This window comes from Mobula birostris, chromosome 1, assembly GCF_030028105.1.
Source record: "Mobula birostris isolate sMobBir1 chromosome 1, sMobBir1.hap1, whole genome shotgun sequence".
In the NCBI taxonomy this organism is placed as follows: domain Eukaryota; kingdom Metazoa; phylum Chordata; class Chondrichthyes; order Myliobatiformes; family Myliobatidae; genus Mobula; species Mobula birostris.
Genome location: NC_092370.1, coordinates 217723154 through 217744329, shown reverse-complemented (window position 1 = coordinate 217744329; position 21176 = coordinate 217723154). Strand labels below are relative to the sequence as shown.

Genomic DNA, 21176 nt, shown 5'->3' with positions numbered 1-21176 from the left:
GAGCAGACAGATGTCGTGGTCGAATAACATGGGTAGGAGGAATGACGAGGTCCTGCAAAGTGAGCTCAGGTAGTTAGGTGCTAACTTAAAGGACAGGAACTCTAGGGCTGTGATCTCAGGAATGCTACCTGTGCCACGTGCTAGCGAAGCCAGAAATTGGAAGACCATACAGACCATACATGTGGCTAAGGAGATGGTGCAGGAAGGGGTGGGCGGCTTCAGATTTTTGGATCGTGGGCTCTCTTCCAGGGGACATAGGACCTGCACAGAAGGGACAGTTTGCACCTGAACTGGATGGGGAATAATACCTTGGTGGGTAGATTGGTTAGTGCTGCACAGGGGTGCGGGGAGGTGGGGAGAGGATTGAACTGGAGTTGCATGAGGATGGGAAGCAGAACGCCAGGACAGACAGTGGAGTAGTTGTAGAGAAAGACGTTAAGCCTACATACAAGGTCAGGAATCAGAGGGTTTGAGCACGGTGGGACTAATGTCTGAGCTGCGCATACTTCAATGCAAGGAGTATTGCAGGAAAGGTAGGTGAGCTCAGGGAATTATGACATTGTAGCTATTAATGAGACTTGATTGCAGGGGAGGCAGGGGAGGCAGGAGAGGCAGCTCAGTGTTCCAGGATTCCATTGTTTTACATGTGATACAGCAGGAGAGATTATAGGGGGAGGGGTGGCATTATTAGTCAGGAAAAATGTCATGGCAATACTCAGTCAGGACAGTCTGAAGAACTCTTCTACTGAGGCTTTATAGGTGGAACTGAGAAATAAGAAAGGTAAGACCACGTTATCAGGGCTATATTACAGACCACCTAACAGTTCAGGAAATTTAGAGGAGCAAATTTGAAGAGAGATCGCAGACTGTTGCAAGAAATGTAAGGTTGTTATAGTAAGTGCTTTTAACTTCCCACATGTTATAGGGTGGTGAAGAAAGCTTTTAGTATGCTGGCCTTTATAAATCAGAGCATTGAGTATAGGAGTTGGGATGTAATGTTGAAATTGTATAAGGCATTGGTAAGTACAAATTTGGAGTATTGTGTACAGTTCTGGTCACCGACTTATAGGAAAGATGTCAATAAAATTGAGAGAGTACAGAGGAGATTTACTAAAATGTTGCCTGGGTTTCATCTCCTAAGTTACAGAGAAAGGTTGAACAAGTTGGGTCTTTATTCTTTGGAGCATAGAAGGTTGAGGGGGTACTTGATAGAGGTATTTAAAATTATGAGAGTGATTGATAGAGTTGACGTGGATAGGCTTTTTCCATTGAGAGTTGGGGAGATTCAAACAAAAGGACATGAGTTGAGAGTTAAAGGGCAAAAAGTTTAGGAGTAACATGAGGGGGAACTTCTTTACTCAGAGAGTGGTAGCTGTGTGGAATGAGCTTCCAGCAGAAGTGGTTGAGGCAGGTTTAATATTGTCATTTAAAGTTAAATTGGATAGATACATGGACAGGAAAGGAATGGAGGGTTATGGGCTGAGTGCAGGTCGGTGGGCCTAGGTGAGAGTAAGAGTTTGGCATGAACTAGAAGGGCCGAGATGGCCTGTTTCCATGCTGTAATTGTTATATGGTTATGTTGACTGGGGTCCCATACTGTAAAAGAGCTGCATGGGAAAGAGTTTTTCAAATGTGTTCAGGAAAGTTTCCTTAATCAGTACATAGAAGACCCAACTAGACAAAGTGCAATACTAGATATATTATTAGGGAATGAGACAGGGCAGGTGACAGAAACTTGTAAAGGGGAGCACTTTGTATCTAGTGATCATAATGCTAAATGGTTTCAAGGTAATTATAGAAAAGAATAGTTCTGGACTTTGGGTTGAGATTTCAAATTAGAGAAAAGCGAATTTTGATGGTATCAGAAAGGATATGGCAAGTGGAGATTCAGACAGGTTGTTTTCAGGCAAAGGTCTACTTGGTAAGTGGGAGGCCTTCAAAACTGAAATTTTGAGAGTACATAGTTGTACATTCCTGTCAGAATAAAGGGCTAGGATAACAACAGGTTATGGGCCCCATCCGCCAAAAGCAGAACTTCCTGGTGGCCAAACATTTTAATTCCAATTCCCATTCCTGTTCTGCCACGTCAGTCCATGGCCTCCTCTTGTACCATGATGAGGCTACCCTCAGGATAGAGGAGCAAAGCCTTATATTCCACCTGGGTCACCTCCAACCTGATGGCATAAATATCAATTTCTCCTTCCAGTAAAAAAAATGTTTCCCCCCTCCTCTTTTTCTAATCCCCACTCCAGCCTCTTACCTCTTCTCACCTGTTCATCATCTCCCCTGGTGCTCCTCCTCCTTCTGATTTTCCAATGGTCCACTCTCCTCTCCTATCAGATTCCTTTCTCTCCAAGCTTATAGCTTTCCCACTCAACTGGCTTCACCTATCTTCACCTTCTAGCTAGCCTCGCTCCCCTCCCCCAACATTTTATTCTGGCATCCTTGTTCCCCTCCCTTTCCAGTCCTGAAGGGTCTCAACCTAAAACATGCTCATTTCTATGGATGCTGCCTGACCTGATGAGTTCCTCCAGCATTTTATGTATGTTGCTTAGGGAGCATTGGTTTTCGAGAGATATTGAGGCCCTTGTTAAGAAAGAGAAGGAGGTGCGTATCATGTATAGGCAGGGAGGAACAATTGAGGTATTTGAGGAGTACAAGAAATGCAAGAGAACAATTAAGAAGGAAATCAGGAGGGCTAAAAGAAGGCAACGAGGTTGCTCTAGTAGACAAGGTGAAGAAGAATCCAAAGGGCTTCCACAGATATATTAAGAACAAAGGGATAACACGGGACAAAATTGGTCCTCTGCAAAATTAGAGTTGTGATCTATGCATGGAGCTCAAAGAGATGGGGGAGATCTGAAATGGATGCTTTGTATCTGTATTTACTCAGAAGGCATACAGAGTCTACGGAAGTCTAAGTAAAGCAGCAACGAAGTCATGGACTCTATACAGATTATAGAGGAAGAGATGTTTTGCTGTTCTGAGGCAAATTAAGGTGGGTAAATCCCCAGGGTCAGACAAGATATTTCCTTGGACCCTGTGGGAGGTTACTGCAGAAATTACAGAGCCCTAGCAGATATACTTAAAACATTCTTAGCCAGAGGAGAGGTGCCAGGGAATTAGAGGATAGCTAAAGTTCCAGTGTTTAAGAAAGACTCTGAGAATAAGCCAGGAAATTATGGGCCAGTGATCTTGACATCAGTAGTGGGAAAGTTATTGGAAGGTATTCTAAAGGACTGGATATATAAGTATTTGGAAAGACGGGGACTGCTTAGGAATAGTCCATATGGCTTTGTGCATGGTAGGTTCTGTCTAACCATTCTTATAGAGCTTTTTGATGAAGATACCAGGAACGTTGATGAAGGCAAGGCAGTGGATATTGTGTACTTAGACTTCAGAAAGGCCTTTGACAAGGTCCCACATGGGAGTTTGGTCAAGAAGGCTTAGGTGCCTCACATTCAAGATGAGGTAGCTAATTGGATTAGACATTGATTTCACGGAAGAAGCCAGAGAGTGGCAGTAGGTGGTTGCTTCTCTAACTGGACACCTGTGATCAGCAGTGTGCCGCAGTTTTTCGATGCAGGGTGCGTTGTTGCTCGTCACCTAGATCAATGATCTGGATGGTAATGTGGTAGACTGGATCAGCAAATTTGCGGATGACACCAAGGTTGGGTGTGTAGGAGAAAGCAAGGAAGACTATAAAAGATTGTAGCGGGATCTGAATCAGCTGGAAAAATGGCAGATGGAATTTAATGCAGACAAGTGTGAGGTGTTGCACAGTGGGGGAGCCATCCAGGATAGGTCTTACATGGTGGGCAGAAGGGCACTGTGATAGAACAGAGGGGAGGGAAATGGGAATACAGATCTGTAATCCCTGGAAAGTTGCATCACAGTTAGATAGGGTTGCAAAGAAAACTTCTGGCACATTGACCTTCATAAATCAATGTATTGAGTACAGGAGTTGGGATGTTATGCTGAAATTGTATAAGATGTTTGTGAGGCCTAATTTGGAGCAGTGTGTGCAGTTTCTCTACTGAGGTTGGGAGAGACTACAATAGGAGGTTATGGGGTGAGGGTGAAAGGTGAAATGTTTAAGAGGAACACGAGGGGAAACTTCTCCTCTCAGGGGGTTGTGAGAGTGTGGATCGAGCTGCCAGTGGAAGTGGTGGAAGCAGGTTCTATTTCAACATTTAAGAGAAATGTGGATAGGTTAATGAATGGGAGGGGTATGGGGGGGGCTATGGTCAGGGTGCAGGTCAACGGGACTAGTCAGATTAATGGTTCAGCTCTGACTAGATGGGCCAAAGGGCCTGTTTCTCTGCTGTAGTTTTCCATGATTCTGTGACTCAAAGACTTACCCTATATACACTGTCACCATCTTCTCCATCATCATGATGTGCTATGTAGTATGTTGTGGACCATCATGGTCTATGTGACTATGATTATTCTTGGCAAATTTTCCAACAGAAGTAGTTTGCCATTGCCTTCTTCTGGGCAATGTCTTTACAATACGTGTGAGCCCAGCCATTATCAATACTCTTCAGAGATTGTATGCCGGGCATCAGTGGGCACATGACAAGACTCGTGATATGCCCCGGCTGCTCATGCAACCATCCACTACCTGCTCCCATGGTTTCACGTGTCCCTGATCGGGGTGGGGGGGCTAAGCAAGTGCTACACTTTGCCCAAGGGTGACCTGCAGGCTAGCAGAGGGAAGGAATGCCTTACACCACCTTTGCTAGAGACCTGTCTCCACCCAAACATCCATATTTCTTATTATAATTTATAGTGCATTTCTGTATTGCACTGTACTGGTGCTGCACAACAACAAATTTCATGACCTACTACAGGCTAGTGATAATAAACCAGATTCTGATTCTGACTCTGAGTTAATATTCAAGAGCAGGTACTTTCCACATTTGCCGTGATCAGCTACACGCTTCACATGGCTGCTGTGTTTCTTCAGTTTCCCCTACAGAGCTTGGACTTGGAATTTTTATGAATAGCTTCTTTGCATTACCAGTATGTTGGAAATTTGGCTGCAGAACACATAATTACAGTCAAAACTCGTGATTGCAAGCTCATGGAAACCAGCTAGCCTGCGTCCCTGCCAGTCTTGGCTGGAAGATTGAAATGACAGCAGCTTTCCTGTAAAGACTACAAGTCTGACTTTATTCCTGAGTGAATCCATTTAAAGGGGCATTCATGAACCAGATGGTATTTATTTTTGAAATAAAGGAAACAAGATCCATTTATACTGCGGTTTTCTCTTCCTCAAGATGTCGGGAAACAAGTTACAGCCAACCGGTGTACTTACTATTGTGATGTAGACACACACGACAGTTTGCAGATTGAAAGACTGAAAGATCTTTCAGTCTACAAAGTTAACTGAAAGATTATAAGCCTAAGAATTGTGGCACAAAGTTTATGTGCTCTACATGACACAATTTCTCTAAAAATAACTTTCAAGAACTTAATTTGAGTTTAAAGGAAACTCTAATTTTTCGACCAGCTCCTCTTCATACGACTTACATGTGTTATGTGAGCATATTCATGTGAGCAGCCCTTCACAATGTTTAAGAGGCGAACTGTGAAGTTAGGCAATGCGAACTGGCTTCAGGCAGGTCCCCTTTAAGTAAAATACTTGCCTATTGCAGCATATCCCCCTCAGGGGCCCTCCTGTCCCAAGCACCATCTTACGTCAGTCCACAAGGAAAATTGTTTGCATAGCTGAAGGGTCAATAACTTGAATCAACAGATTTCAGGAGACTGGTAAAAGAAGTTGAGCAATATGAGACAAACTGTATTCATTAAGTCTTCAGGATTTGGAATGCCCTGCCTGACAGAATGGTGGACACTTTCAACAGCAGCCTGTGAAAGGAAACTTGATAAATGCTTTAAGAAAAATAACAATTTACCATAAAATGGTTATGGGAAAGAAGCTAGGATCTGGGACCAACAGAATTGCTCTTGAAATGTATTATGGGCTGAACAACTTTATTTTGGGCTGCACAGTTAAAAAGGGCAATAAGGGCAAGGAGGGAGATATATTACAGCGCAACCTTCATGCATCTGAAGCAAACTTAGATATTGTGGTGATAAAAGAGGTTTTACCCTCAGAGAGGATTCTGCTGTAAAGGTGTTGTGATTGGGTATAGTACAGTACAGTGAGGAGGAATCACGCCACTCTTGACCAAGTGGAGTTCTGCCAATCTGAAGTGCTAAATTTCCAATCAAAGTGTTACAGGATCAGATGTTGAAATGGTCTGTGATTCCTGGCGAGGTTACCAGCTTGTTGCCACATCAAAGGAATCCTAAAATGTAGATTACTACACATTGTAAGCAAGCACGCTGAGCTCTACTTGAATCACATTTGACAGAGTTAAACCTTAATCACTCTGTAGAGATCATTGGTTTCTGTAAAAAATTCAGCAATTTGGGATTTATCCAACGCTCTCAATTAATTTATTAAATCTCCCTTACTATAGAATGCTAGATGTTGCGTTCAGGGCAGAATTATTTAAAATCTAGAGCTGTGCAAGTTTTCCATTTTCCCACTTATCCGTCAAAATTGAATAGCAGGAAAAGACAGACTTCTACATATTTGAGGAAGAATGAGTGCATTTTAAAAAACAATTTCTGTTGCTAAACACAATTTCATCCTGCCGAAGGGTCTCCGCCTGAAACACTGACTTTTTTCCATAGATGCTGCCTGGCCTGCTGATTTCCTCCAGCATTTTGTGTGTGTCTGCTGCTAAAGCATTGCTGGAGCTGCTTGGAAACTGAATCATTTCTCTCGCAGTATGTCAGGAGAATCACTCTAAAAATGAATTCGTTTACCAAGCACAAATGGGTGATGCAAGTGGAAGCTCAGACTGAAATTTCAACTAAAATTATGCACCAATTTGACAACGTGCTACAAATTCACAGTATTTTGTCTCCCTCCATCCAGAGATCTTCCTATCTGCTCCTACTGCAGGCCCCTCCGGTTCTGTTGGCACCAATTCCCATTGACAGCATTAAGCACAAGGAAGTTCAGGTAACTTATCTGTCTGCGGACCTGACCCCTTTAGAAGTGGATTGTTACTACTGAATTCTACCACAACCTGAAGTCATTGTGCAATTTGAAGAGTACTTCAGTCTCAACCACACAAACTCTGGTGCAAGAGGGAGAAAGCCAGGAAGAAGCCCTTAAGGCCAAGGGCCAAGGAAATTCCTAAATGGAGAAGTGAATAGCCAGTGGGGGAAGGGATAAATACACACACTGGTAGACAACCACCACCTTTTTTCCCCAGGGAAGCTATGGCTAATAAAAGAGACATAATTTTAAGGTGATTGGAGGAAAGTAATGCAGAGGGATAGGTTTTTGACAGAGGGAGTGGTGAGTGCTGCCAGAGATGGTGGTAGAGGCAGATACAATAGGGACATTTAAGAGACACTTTGTTAGGCACATGGTGGAAAGAAAAATGGAGGGCTTGAGGTACAAGGATTTACTGCTATTATAGGGACACAGTGTAAGTGGGAGCCCACAGGGAGGTTTGGTATATTCCATATGATGGTTATATGGCCTACCTGCCAATTTGCATGTGTCAAAGTCTGCAAGCATCAGTCCACTGCCTCTCTAGGTGGCAATGGTCAATGTAGTGGGAAGGAAGTTTTCACAAGCGAATACTATCCAGTTGTGACATGGCCACATGCTGCAGGCATCACAGCAATATTGGACCATGGTGTGCCTTAAGGATTTGACAGGGCAGTGGGATACTTTGTGTTGATCTGGGTTGAGATGGTGCCTTTTCAAGGATGTAATCTCACCTCACTTGAATAAACACCATCTTTGAAATCCCACATAAATCTGTTGGTTGCTGGCGATGTTTTGTATATATTAGCTGTTGCCTGGAATAATTTAGCTAATAGATCAGAATCAGAATCAGAATCAGGTTTATTATCACCGAGATGTGACATGAAATTTGTTAACTTAGCAGCAGCAGTTCAATGCAATACATAATCTACCAGAGAGAGAAGATGGAGCTGACTAGATTTACAACCTACTGCAGCTACTTTCGGTCCTGTGCAGTAGCCCCTCCATACCAGACAGTGATGCAGCCTGTCAGAATGCCTCCACAGTACTTTCATCCCCAAAGAGAGGATCATGCAGGCCTGAATGCAAGTGCAGGAGGGGTCACTGGATGCATTTCAGCTTGGACAACTGGAGGTGGGAAGTTAGCTTCTAGACCACTTAAGATATAACCAGAACCTTTTTTTTACCTCTACCTGAAATTTCCTCTAGCAAGTTCCTCTTGATCTTATGGAGGTGTGTAAAATCGCAAAGGGCTCAGATAGAGTGAAGAACTAGTGAATCAAGCATTAGAGGGCATAAGCTTAAGGTGAGAGGGGAAAGATTTAAAAGGAAATTGAGGGGCAACTATTTTGAGCTGCCTGAGGAAATGGTTAAGATAGGTACAATAACAACTTTTAAACGAGAGTTGTATAGGTACTCAGATAGGAAAAGTTTAGAAGGGCATGAGCCAAATACTGGCAAATGGAACTAGCCTGGATGGGGCACCCTAGTTGGGAAGGACCAGTAGGGCCAAGGAGCCTTCTTTCCACACTCTATAACTCTATGAACTTTATGAAGTTGCCCTTGCCTTCAGCTGTTCCTGTTCACATTGGTGGCTCAGTGGAAAGCAGGAACTTGAATCACGGACCCAACATGTAATTTCCATCAGTGGGCTTTTCCCTGGGAAGTGAGTAACCATGACGCCAAAATCTGGAAAAATCTGACAGCCCCTTTCAGGTGTCAACGTGGCACATGGCTCTGCTGCTTGGATCTACTCTTCTAGAATGTGTACCTGTTATTCAGCTTTATAGGACCTACTAATTGGAGATTGACACAATCTGTACACTCTGAGCAGTGAGGTACATCATCTTCATGGGACATTATGTGCTCTGAGTGCTTTAAGGTACAGGTCACACTTCAAAATCAACATTCTACTCAAAATCAATTCAAATAAACACTTTAAAACATGTCTTATGTGATTGAGTTACTAGGCTGCCATCCTTTCAAAACATTTGGCTTGAGATTAATACTGAGTAAGCCATTATCCCATGATCTTTGCTATGGTTGAAAATGCTTACTCCACAAAGTGCTATGTTTGGATGAACAAGAACAATAAATTCTGCAAACTTTGAAATGTTCTTATTAAAAAATTCTATTTAATGCTTCACTGGAATCTTTGGGAAAATTTTGAATAGAACTAAATGTCAACTATGAACGAAGCAACCAAATGTATTGAATAAGATGGTTGCAGCATTACTTTGGACATTCAAGGGTGTGGCTGAATGAATACAATGATTAGACTGAGACAACTTAGATTCAATTTATGCTCTACTCTTTCGGCATATGAGCCAATTTGGATAATGCTTTTCTGAGGAGCCTAAAAGCTGGGACTTTCTGTAACGATGGACTTTTCCTCTATTTAGACTTCTATTATGCCTCATTGTGAGGAATTCAAGGAAAAACAACTTTGTGGTGTGAAGGAGATGAAGTACTTTTGGATAGATTGGATATGGATGATGAAGTTGAGCAAGGACCTACTCATCGCAATGTCACTGGTTTAGGAACCGTCCACTTGCTTTAACCCATGGACTCGTTGACAAAACCTCCTCATTCCCAAAAGAAGAAAAAAAGTTTCTTTGATTGAACTGTAGGTAACAGTTAATAATGGACGTGTTCAAACTTTGGATAAGGATGATGAAGGTGTGCAACTCTCCGAGATTTAAGAGCGTCATGCCAACCACCACTGTGTCATAGCGCCCTTTCAGCTGAGTCCCTCCTTCAGTTGAAACACTTTTCTTTGTGATGGGTATAGCTTTATCTATTGAGACCACTGACCATTGTTGGTGATTTGATATCTTCCCCCTTAACTGTCATATCGGAGCATTTATTTTAGATGACAGCAGCTGCAAGGCCTGACACATGACAGAGTGACCTAATTCCCTCTGCGGTTAGTCATCCAAGCTGCTTCTGATACAGTACTCCAGCCTACTCTGGCTTGGATCAAATGGGCTTAACTATGCATTCTGTAACTTACAAATCACATTATTACCATGTCAACCTTCACACCGAAAAGAAGATTACTGCTACCTAAGAGCTGTCCAACTTCACCAAGGGTAAGCTTGAGACCAGAGAATTCAAATTTCTAAAATAAAAACACCAAATTTAGAGACACGGATTTCATTTGCTTCAATAAGATATACTCAGTTGTTTCAACAAAAGTGTAATAGGACCATAAGACCATAGGATGCAGGAGCAGAATTAGGCCAATTGACCTATTAAGTCTGCTCTGCCATTACATCATGGCTGATTCATTTTCCCTCTCAGCCTCATTCTCCTGTCTTCTCCCCAAATCCTCTCATGCCCTGACTAATCAAGAATCTATCAACCTCAACCTTAAATATACTCAATGACTTGGCCTCCACAGCCGCCTGTGGCAACGAATTTCACTGATTCATCACTCTCTGGCTGAAGAAATTCTTCCTCATTTCTATTCTAAAAGGACATCCCTCAATTCTGAGGCTGTGTCCTCTGGTCTTAGACTCCCCACCATAGGAAACATCCTCTCCACATCACTCTATCAAGTAGTCCTGATGAAGGGTCTTGGCCCCAGACATCAACTGTTTACTCTTTTCCACAGATGCTGCCTGACCTGCTGAATTCCTCCAGCATTTTGTGTGTGTTGCTTGGATTTCCAGCATCTGTAGATTTTCGCTTGTTTGACTTTCAATATTAGAATTGAATTGAATTGATTTTATTACTTACATCCTTCATATACACGAGGAGTAAAAGTCTTTACCATATAACCATATTACGTTACTTCTCCATCTAAATGTGCAATTTATAGTAATTTATAATAAATAGTATGTACAACAGAATAGTCAATATAACATAGAAATACAATTGTATCAGCATGAATTAATCAGTCCGATGACCTGGTGGAAGAAGTTGTCCCGGAGTCTGTTGATCCTGGCTTTTATGCTGCAGTACCGTTTCCCGGATGGTAGCAGCTGGAACAGTTTGTTGTTGGTATTCAATAGGTTTCAATGAGGTCACCCCTCATTCTTCTGAATTCCACTAATAAAGAGTACTTATATTTTATATTTTCTTAGATTGCAGAAAGAAGCCCTTCAGCCCATTGAGTCTATGCCATCTCTCAGAATGTTCCCATCAATAGCATTCTATACTTCCCAATAATATATTCTCAGATGTTCATCAACTCTTCTGTCACCCAACTGACACTGGGGTAATTTGCAGAAATTAGCCAAGCTACTGACCAGCGCATCTTTGGTATATGGAAGCAAACAAGATTTGGGATGAGGAAGCTAACAGGAGCATGTAGGGAAATCCATATGATCACAGAAGGAACGCTCAATCTCCATACAGTCTCACCAAGCACTTGTGTCTCCACTTTATTGCTCCTTTGTGAAAACCTCTTCAAAGTATGCCCATTTTCCTCAGCTCTTTGACAGGAGTTTTGCGAATACCTCCCTCTCTGTTGTTCCAATGCTCTCCTATTCTTTGCCATTTATCATCTTCCTTACTTACCAGATTGCAGATTCTACCCCCCTGTTATCTCCATTTATCATCTCTCAGCCTTTGTCTTTGCCTCTCCCTACCTGACTCCATCTGCCTATTACCCCATTCCTCACCTGGTCCCATCTATTATTTGTCAGCTCCTGCCCCCTGCTCCCTCTCACCTCTTTGTACTATCTCCCTCTACACTCTCAATCCTGCTGCAGGGTCTCGACCCGACACCTCAGCCACCCTTTTATCTCCACAGATGTTGCCTGACTTGCTGAGTTCCTCTAGCAGTTTGCTTTCTGCTCCAGATTCCTCAGTCTGCAGTTGTCTGTGCCAACATCGTAACTGATTGTTGGAACTGTGCAGTAGCAGCACTAACTGCTGTTCCACTACTCCTGGACAAGTGGCTTCCTCAAGAAGACCTCTGCCAGTGTCACCTAATGCACAGTAATAATGAAAGAGCTGGTCGTTGACCCTAGGAAGGGCAGTGACTCATGTACTCTTGTTTACCTCAAAGGTGCTGAAGTAGAAGGGCTTCAGGTTTCTAGCAGTGAACATTACCAATACCTCGTCTTGGTCCAACCACGTGGAAACCTTGGCCAACGTGTAGAATGCCTCTTTCTCGGGAAGTTCGATACATTTGGCATGTCCCCATCAAACCTTACCAAGTTAGTTTATGCGCCATGGAGAGCAACCTATCTGGGTGCATGGCATGACAACTTTGCCCCAGACTGCAAGAAACTGCCGAGAGCTGTGGACACAGCTCCTCTCTACGGAACTCTGTCCAAGTAAAGCAGCCAGGATGATCAAAGACACCATGGACCACCAGCATGGCCATTCTCTCTTCTCCCTTCTCCCACTGGGCAGAAGATACAAAGACCTGAAGGCACGTACCACCCAATTCAAGGACAACTTCTACCCCACTGTTGTAAGGCTATTAGGTGGTTCCCTGTTAAGATAAAATGGACACTTGACAACAGAGTCTATCTCATTATGATCTTGCATCTTATTGTCTACCTGCACAGCACTTTCTCTGCAGCTGTTACAACTTATTCTGCATTTTGCTATTATTTTACTTTGTACTACCTCAATGAATTATATAATGAATTGATCTCAAAAAGTCAGAGTCACAGAGTAACACAGCATGGACACAGGCTCCTCGATCCAACCAGTCCATGCCAACCACGATACCTGCCCAGCTAATCCAAGACTCCTGTATTCAGCCCATATCTCTCTAAGTCTCACCCCTCCATATACTTATCGAAGTGCTTCTTAACTGATACTCTTGTAACTGCCTCTGGCAAGCCATTCCACATATTGACCACCCTCCGCATGGAAAAGTTGCCTCAGGTCACTTTCAAACCTTTCCGTCTCACCTTAAATCTATCCCCTCTAGTTTTCGTCTCCCCAACCCTGGGGAGAAGACCTCCCACCATAACTATGCTCTCATAATTTCATGGTATAGAGACAAGCTTTTCTTTCTTTCTCAGACCTTGGGCCAAAAATGTAGGGAGAAATTTAGAATCGGTCAACCTTTCAACTGAATCGTGATCCTTCCCAGGCAAGGAGAAGAAAGAATACTTCCAAATGGAATAATATTCACCATCCATTTGTGACAGTTTTCAGGTCAAAGCATCTGATCTTCGATTCTTCTTCATTCAACAGAATGTCCCAGTTATTTTGCAAGCTGTGTATCTGTACGAACAGCATTTGAGACGTGCTTTTCACTGTACCTTGGTACATGTGATAATAATAACCCAATTCCAATTCAAATTCCTTGTCTATGTCTTTACTACACACAGCAAAGCTTCTTTCAATATTATAACAGGCAACATCTGAATAGATTTGTTAAATCAGTGCCAGGACAATCAAGTAAGACAATAAGACATTGGAGCAGAATGGCCACTTGCCCCATTGAGTATGCTCCACCATTCTATCATGGCTGATTTATTACCCCTCTCAATTCCAATCTACTGCCTTCTCCCTGTAACCTGTGGTGCCCAGATTAATCAAGAACCTATCAACCTTCGGTTTAAATATACTTAATGACCTGGTCTCCACAGCCAGCTGGGACAATGAACCCCACAGTTTCACCACCCTCTGGCTAAAGAAACACCCCCTCCTCTTTGTTCTAAATGGACATCCCTCTATTCTGAGGCTGTGCCCTCTGGTCCTGGACTCCCCCACTATAGGAAACATCCTGAACACTTCCACCGCGTCTCGGCCTTTCAATATTCAATAGATTTCAATGAAATCCTCCCTCATTCTTTTAAACTCCAGCGAATAAAGGCCCAGAACTATCAAAAACTCCTCAGATAACAATCCTTTCATTCCTGGAATCATTCTCATGAACCTCCTCTGGACCTTCTCCAATGCTAACCACATCTTAACTTAGATGAGGGGCCGAAAACTGCTCACAATAGGGTGACCAATACCTTGTAAAGCCTCAACATCACATCCTTGCTCTTATATCCTAGTCCTCTTGAAATTCAATGCTAACATTCTTTGATTGTCTTTGATATGTCAGAATAAAACAGCAGCTTATTATACAAAATTGGAATTGAACCAATAATCAGACAGGCCCTGACAAAGTTCAACCCAAAAGCCTCAAAGAAATATAATCTAATGTAGATTAATATAATTTAATATAGATGCAGCACAGAGCTTCATAGGAAGTCATTCCTGCCTGTGGGCATCAAACTTTACAACTCCTCCCTTGGAGGGTCAGATACCCTGAGCCAATAGGCTGGTCCTGGACTTATTTCATAATTTACTGGCATAATTTACATATTACTATTTAACTATTTATTACTATATTCTGGCCGCTGTCACATGCAAACAGCTACGGGGAGCCACAGGTGACAGCTGAGTGCCAGGTGGGGACCAAAGGTGGACTACCGCCTTGAAAAGGACGCGACATGTTACCCCACCAGAGGTGCTACCCCTCCCTGACACCCCATACACCCCAGGCAACGGCTTCGACAAGCCGGCTAATCCAGGTGAGGGTAGCTGACGGTTCTCAAACCCTCGGTGAGATAGGGAGTTATCTATCCCAGCATGTGAAGACAGACTCCGGCGGATTGAGCGGACGAGACCAATGGAAGATCCAACGGTCAAGAAGGCGGTCTCTGCAAGCGTCGTGGAACGTGTACAGCAGGACAAGACACAGAAGACGTCCTGGACATCCACTACGCCTAGTCCCATCTCCAGCCATCTCGACTCTGTCTTGCCACTGGATTCAGATGGGAATTGGGAAGAGAGAGTGAGGATGACGCTGCGCAACTCTCCCTCACTTAAACCCAAATCATGCGCTAGTCTCAACACCATCAATAATGGTGTCGAGGTCCTCATCGACGCACGATGGACGAACAACGACAACAACAACAACAACTATTTTCTATTACTATTCTATTACTATTTATTGTTTCAATGACTATTACTATTTACTATTTACTAATAGTAATATTACTATTAATATTTATTATTTATGGTGCAACTGTAACGAAAACCAATTTCCCTCGGGATCTATAATGTATGACTATGACTAATTCATGGCAGTATTAACTGAACTCCATTCTATATCTTAATTCACCTTCAAGAAACAGGAACAAAAACAGGATTGAACTTTCTTGATTTCTATGCATTCCTGGTATCAGACTGTGAGAATTAATAGCAATTCCTTAACACTCATCATCAAAGGGTAAAGAAAAAAGAAGACAAAGGGATGAGTTCATCATGGAGACTTAGGATGAAAATTGCAAATATATGATTGAGGAGCGGAAGGCCACTATTGCCATTTTATTTTTCAATAAAATGGTAGCTGATCTGACTCTAACCTCAGTTCACATTCCTGCCTGCTCTTTCTAGTTTTCCATATGCTTGCATATTAAGGTTCCATCATCTTTGCCTTAAAATTGTTCAAATTTTCTGCTTCCATGAGCCTTTGAAGAAGAGTTCTAATAATGTACGATCCTGAGCAGAAAATAAAATTACCCAATCTATGTCTTGAATGGGTGATACTATGAATAGTAACTCTCCACCCCCCACCCCCCCACCACCACACACAGACTCTTCTGCAAGAAAAAAAGTATGTTTTCTATACACAGCCTGTGGGGATTTCTCTGGATACACAGATAGATGCAGGCAAGGGTCAAAGATTTCCACTGTGCATCAGGAATTGATTATTTCCTACTAACCTACCCCTCCAACTTTCTTCACAGTCAACACAACATCCATTCATTTAAATGGACTGGAAAATCAGAGGCCAGATGACCAATTCCAACATCAGCCCCAATGAACTCGAGCACCAAACAGATGTCAAGGTGAGGCGGAGGGTTATAATGGAAAACGCTGGCCTCTCAATTGAACAGGAAGAGTGAAGAAACTTGCAAAATAGTTCACAGAGATGTTTAAACAATAGTTTGAAAAACTTGCTCTTGTCATGATAAAGAAGTCTTGTATGAGAATGACCAAAGGTAAAACGAGAAAAGTGCCATCCATTCCGTGACAAAATAAAGCACTTACATCCTGAGGAATTCTTTCTCCATAGTAACCTTGTGCATCAAACAGTGAACCTGGTTTGTGCATAGCCCACGGCTAGCATATTTAAAATCAGTAGTAATGGAAAGTAACAGCATTAATTTATAATTGTCATACACTGAAGAGCTGCTACTTAACAACACTCATTTGAGCATTCAATATCATGACTAGTCAGATTTATCACCAGCAAGTGAATAATCTAAATATAACCCTAGTGAGTAAATGTGCGAGGCATTTGACAAGAGACAGGGAAAACTGCTGGTAAGGTCACAGAGAAGTCATGTTCTCAATGAATGGTGGAATAGTTTTGATTGTCAATTAGCTTACTCCTGTTCTTAAGACACAGATTAAAACCAACCATCTAAAGAAGCCATGGATAAATGAGCTGTTTCAAACTGGAATGCTCTCTCCGACAATGTTAATCATCGTTTGGAAAGGAGGCCACATGAGCAGGCAAGCAAGACTAACTGGTAATTCTTTCAAACAGATGGTACAGTCTCGTTTTGCTGTGTAATGCATGACCGTATGGTGTGGTACTTTGTCATACAGATTCGACAGAGAATCGGAATCAGAATCAAGTTTATTACCACTGCCATATGTCACAAAATTTGTTGTTTTGTGGCAGCAGTACAGTGCAGGACATAACAATTGCTACTATAAGTCACCGGAATAAATGAACAGTGCAAAAGAGAAAAAATGAGGTTGTGTAATGGTCTGTTCAGAATCCTGATGGTCGTCGCGGGGGTGGGGAAGAGGAAGCAGTTTCTAAAGCAGCCAGTGTGAGCCTTCAGGCTCCTGTCTCTCCTCCCAATGGTAGTAACAAGAAGAGGGTATATGTACCTGGTTGGTGATGTTCCTTCATGATGGTTGCTGACTTCTTGAAGCACTGTCTCTTCAATCGGTCCTTGATAGTGGGGAGGGTTGTGTCTGTGATGGAGTTGGCTGAATGCAAAATCCTCTACAGTTTCTTGCGATCCCGTGCAATGGAGCCTTCACGCCAGGCTGTGATGCAGCTCGTCAGAATGTTCTCCACTGTATATCTGTAGACTCTTTGGTCACATACCAAATCTTTTCAAATAAGTAAGCCACTGGTGTGCCTGCTTTATGAGTGCATCAATGCATTGGGCCTAAGGTAGATCCTCTGAGATACTGATGGCCAAGAACTTGAAGCTGCTCAGCCTTTCCACCACTGACCTCTCAATGAAGGCTTATATGTTTCTCCTGACTTCTCCTTTCTGAGATCCACAATCACTTCCATGGTCTTGTTGACGTTGAATGTGAGGCTGCTGTTGTGACATCACTCAGCCAGCTGATCTACCTCACTCCTGTACACCTCCTTGTTGCCATTAGAGATTCTGCCAGCAACACCGATGTCACCAATGAACGTATAGGTGCCATTTGATTTGCGCCTGGTCAATAGACATGACTGCAGTGAAAGCAGAGCATTGAGGACAGTGAAGTCACCAGTGAGGAGGAAACATTATTACTGATCTGAACTGTCATCCCATGATGAGGAAGTTAAGGATCCAATTGCACACAGAGGTACAAAGGCCTAGGTTTTAAAGTTTGTTCATTGGCACTGACAGTACTGTTCAGCTGTGATCAATAAACAGCAGCATGATGTAGATGCTGCTGTTCCCAAAGCTGAATGGAAAGCCAGTGAAATTGCATCCATTATAGACCTGTTGTGGCAGTAGGCAAATTGCAGAGAGCTCAGCCCCTTGCTCAGCCAGGAGTTAATTCTAGCCATGACCAATCTATTAGAGTAGATATTCATGTTACCAGGCAACAGCCACCACGGCAGCTCAACCTGCTCTCTTTAAAGCGTGTATTTGATTGATGTCCTTTTAAAGTAAGTGAGAACCTCCAACTCGACGGCACACACTCACTCACACTGCTCCTGACAAAACCTACGGCCACCATGGCATATCCATTCAGATCCATAGGTGAGTCCCTGAATACTGTCCAGTTCACTGATTGAAAGCAGTCCTGCAAATGCTCCACTACCTGTCTTGATCAAATCCTCAATGCCCTCATCGCTGATGCTGTGGTCATCATCTCTGTCTATATCTCTGAAGCACAGCCAGGTGATCAAATTTGCCAAACTGCGGTTATGGGACGGCACGGTAAGCGTTCTTAATGTAAGTGTAACAGTGATCAAACGTGTTGGTTACTCTGGTTCCACACCTGAGCACTTTCTGAACATAGCAACTATGTCTCATAAACATCATCCAAGTCAGTTGCATGGTGCTGTGATAAAGAATAACCGTGGGAGGGATGAGCCAAAGGTGAAGAATGAAGGTGGGGTGGGGGGATGGGGACGTGGATGTGTGTGAGCCTTTATTCCAAGAGGATTTAGGGAAACTTCCCCATTTCATTTTTGGATTCTGAGACATTTTATCATCTGAAGGAAAGCACTGGAAAATAAGTAACAATTTATACCAACCCGATCACTATACCTCTATCGTGGCATGCAGTTAAAACTCAGTTAGTGCTTTAGGAACAGCATCTTCCCCTCTGCCATCAGATTCCTAAATGGACACTGAACATTTGGACACTACCTCACTTTTTTTAATATATGGTGTTTCTGTTTTTCACACAATTTTAATCTATTCAATATATGTATACTGTAATTTATTTATTATGATTTTATATTTTTTTCTTCTATATTATGTATTTGTCAGGGCACTGGAACAGCGATCCAATCGTAGACCCAGTACTGTGCACAGTGATATTAATTGAGTAACAAATCCTGAGGTGCAAACAAAGTCAGCGTCAAAGTTCAGACAGAGATCAAAACATCCAGAGCAATCCAAAATCCAGAATTGGGAAACAGGCAGAGTCAATATTCAGACAGACAGAGTACAGATACAAATACTGGAAAGGCTCAGGCAAATTCACTGGCACAATCTGGCAACAAACAGGTGAAAACACAGGACTAAAATACACTGAGCGATAAACAGAGAGGCAGATGATAGGTGGAGCACAATGAGACAGAAGTGGCAGCAATACAGGTAATAATGAGAAACAGGTGAGAGGTGGAGTACTCAGTATTACAGGGGCTGGAGTAGAGCAGGAGCGGGGACAGGAGCACATGGGGCAGGAAAACAAACAACACCACATGGCAATACAAAACCACAGACTGACAGTTAGGGAGAAAACACACAAAAAGTCAAAGTTCAACTAGAGGTACTGACAGTAATGCTTTGAACTGCTGCTCAGTTAACAAATTTCACGTCACATGCTGGTGATAATAAACCTGATTCTGATTCTGAAATTCATGAATATGATGCAGGTAGGCTACAGCTAGGATGAGCCTATTCAATATTTTATCGTGCTCTAAAATTGATCTCAGGCGAATCTTGACACGAATGGAGGAATTTCTGATAGTTTATCCTTTGGATTCCTGCATCAGGAAGTTCGGGAATGTAGACAGGATTTGGGAAAATACCATGCTCTGTCGAAATAATTACCATTGTCAAAGAGTTCATTGTCTAAACTCTCACAAACCAAAATGTCTCATGCGTTTTGTCAGAATCTGTGAATTAGACATTCGATTGAATCACTAACTAAACAGATGATGAAAATTGCTGAACAAACAAAAATGTACGGATATGGATATAGGAGGTGGAAAGAAGGACTATTCTGCCCCTTTCCTACACGAACCTTCATCCCTTCATTTATTTATCATCTAAAAATTAATTAATCTTTGTTCACATTATGCTCAGTAACTGAGACACCAGAGGCTTCTTGAGAGAGAAAATTCTAAGCCTACCTCTGGATGAAGAAGTATTTTCTTATTTCAGTCCTGAATGGTTAATCCCTTACTCTGAGATTGTGATCCCTGGTTCGTGACACCCCAACCAGGAGAAATGTCAACTCTACATCTACTCTACTAGCTCTCACCTTCTACACTCAGAAGATTATGGACCCAATCTGCTTAATCTCTCCTCCTATCCTCCTATTATAAACTCGCCATTCCACAAATCACACAAAATGCATGAGGAACTCGGCAGGTCAGGCAGCTTGTAACTAAAGATGCTGCCTGACCTACTGAACTCCTCTGGCATTTTGTGTGTGTGGCTCAAGATTTTTGTGCAGAATCTTGTGTTCCTTAATTCAATATGGTGAATTATGCACTCCTTGTGTTTCAAACATATCTATTCTTAGGTAAATAGATCAGACCTATACACAAAATTTGAGGTGTGATCTTCTAAGATATTTTTATTATTTAAAAACCATAAGGCCATAAGATATAGGAGCAGAATTAGGCCATTTGGCCCATCGAATCTGCTCTTCCATTTCATCATGAATGATCCATTTCCCTCTCAGCCCCAATCTCCTGCCTTCTTCCCATATCCCTTCATGCCCTGACTAATCAAGAATCTATCAACTTCTGCCTTAAATAAGCCATGACTTGGCTTCCACAGCTGCCTGAGACAACAAATTCCACAGATCCACCATTCTCAAGCTAAAGAAATTCCTCCTCATTTCTGTTCTAAATGGATGCCATATTCTGAGGCTGTGCCCTCTGGTCCTAGACTTCCCCACCATAAGAAACAACCACTCTTTTGAGGCCTTTCAACATTTGATAGGTTTCAATGAGATCACCCCCCCCCCCACATCATTCTTCTGAATTCCAGTGAGTACAGGCCCAGAGCCATCAATTGGTCCTCATGTAGTAACCCTTTAATTCCTGGAATCATTCTCGTGAACCTTGTCTGAACCTTCTCCAATGTCAGCACATCCTTTCTTCAATAAGGGGCTGAAAACTGCTCACAATACTCCAACTGAGGCTGTACCAGTGTTTTATAAAGCCTCAAAATTACATCCTTGCTTTTATATTCTAGTTCCCTAGAAATTAGTGCTAACATTGCATTTGCCTTCCTCACCACAGACTCAACCTGCAAATTAACCTTTAAGGAATACTGCTCAAGGACTCCTATGTCCCTTTGTACATTGGAAATTTGAGTTTTCTCTCCATTTAGAAAACAGTCTACACTTTTATTTCTTCTAGCAATGTGCATGACTGTACACTTCTCAAACCTGTATTCCA

At 42.5% G+C, this 21176-nt stretch overlaps 1 protein-coding gene and 1 long non-coding RNA gene across 3 annotated transcripts in view; one reads left to right on the top strand and one right to left on the bottom strand.

The window, feature by feature from the left end:
* The window catches only part of prkcha (protein kinase C, eta, a), a 250281-nt gene that overhangs the window by 34345 nt on the left and 194760 nt on the right, over positions 1 to 21176 (bottom strand). The window lies entirely within an intron of this gene.
* Positions 16421 to 21176, top strand: part of LOC140204725 (uncharacterized) — a 61694-nt gene continuing 56938 nt past the window's right edge. The window contains exon 1 of the long non-coding RNA XR_011887694.1: positions 16421 to 16590. This is a non-coding gene — a long non-coding RNA (uncharacterized lncRNA). The remainder of the gene's footprint in view (positions 16591 to 21176) is intronic.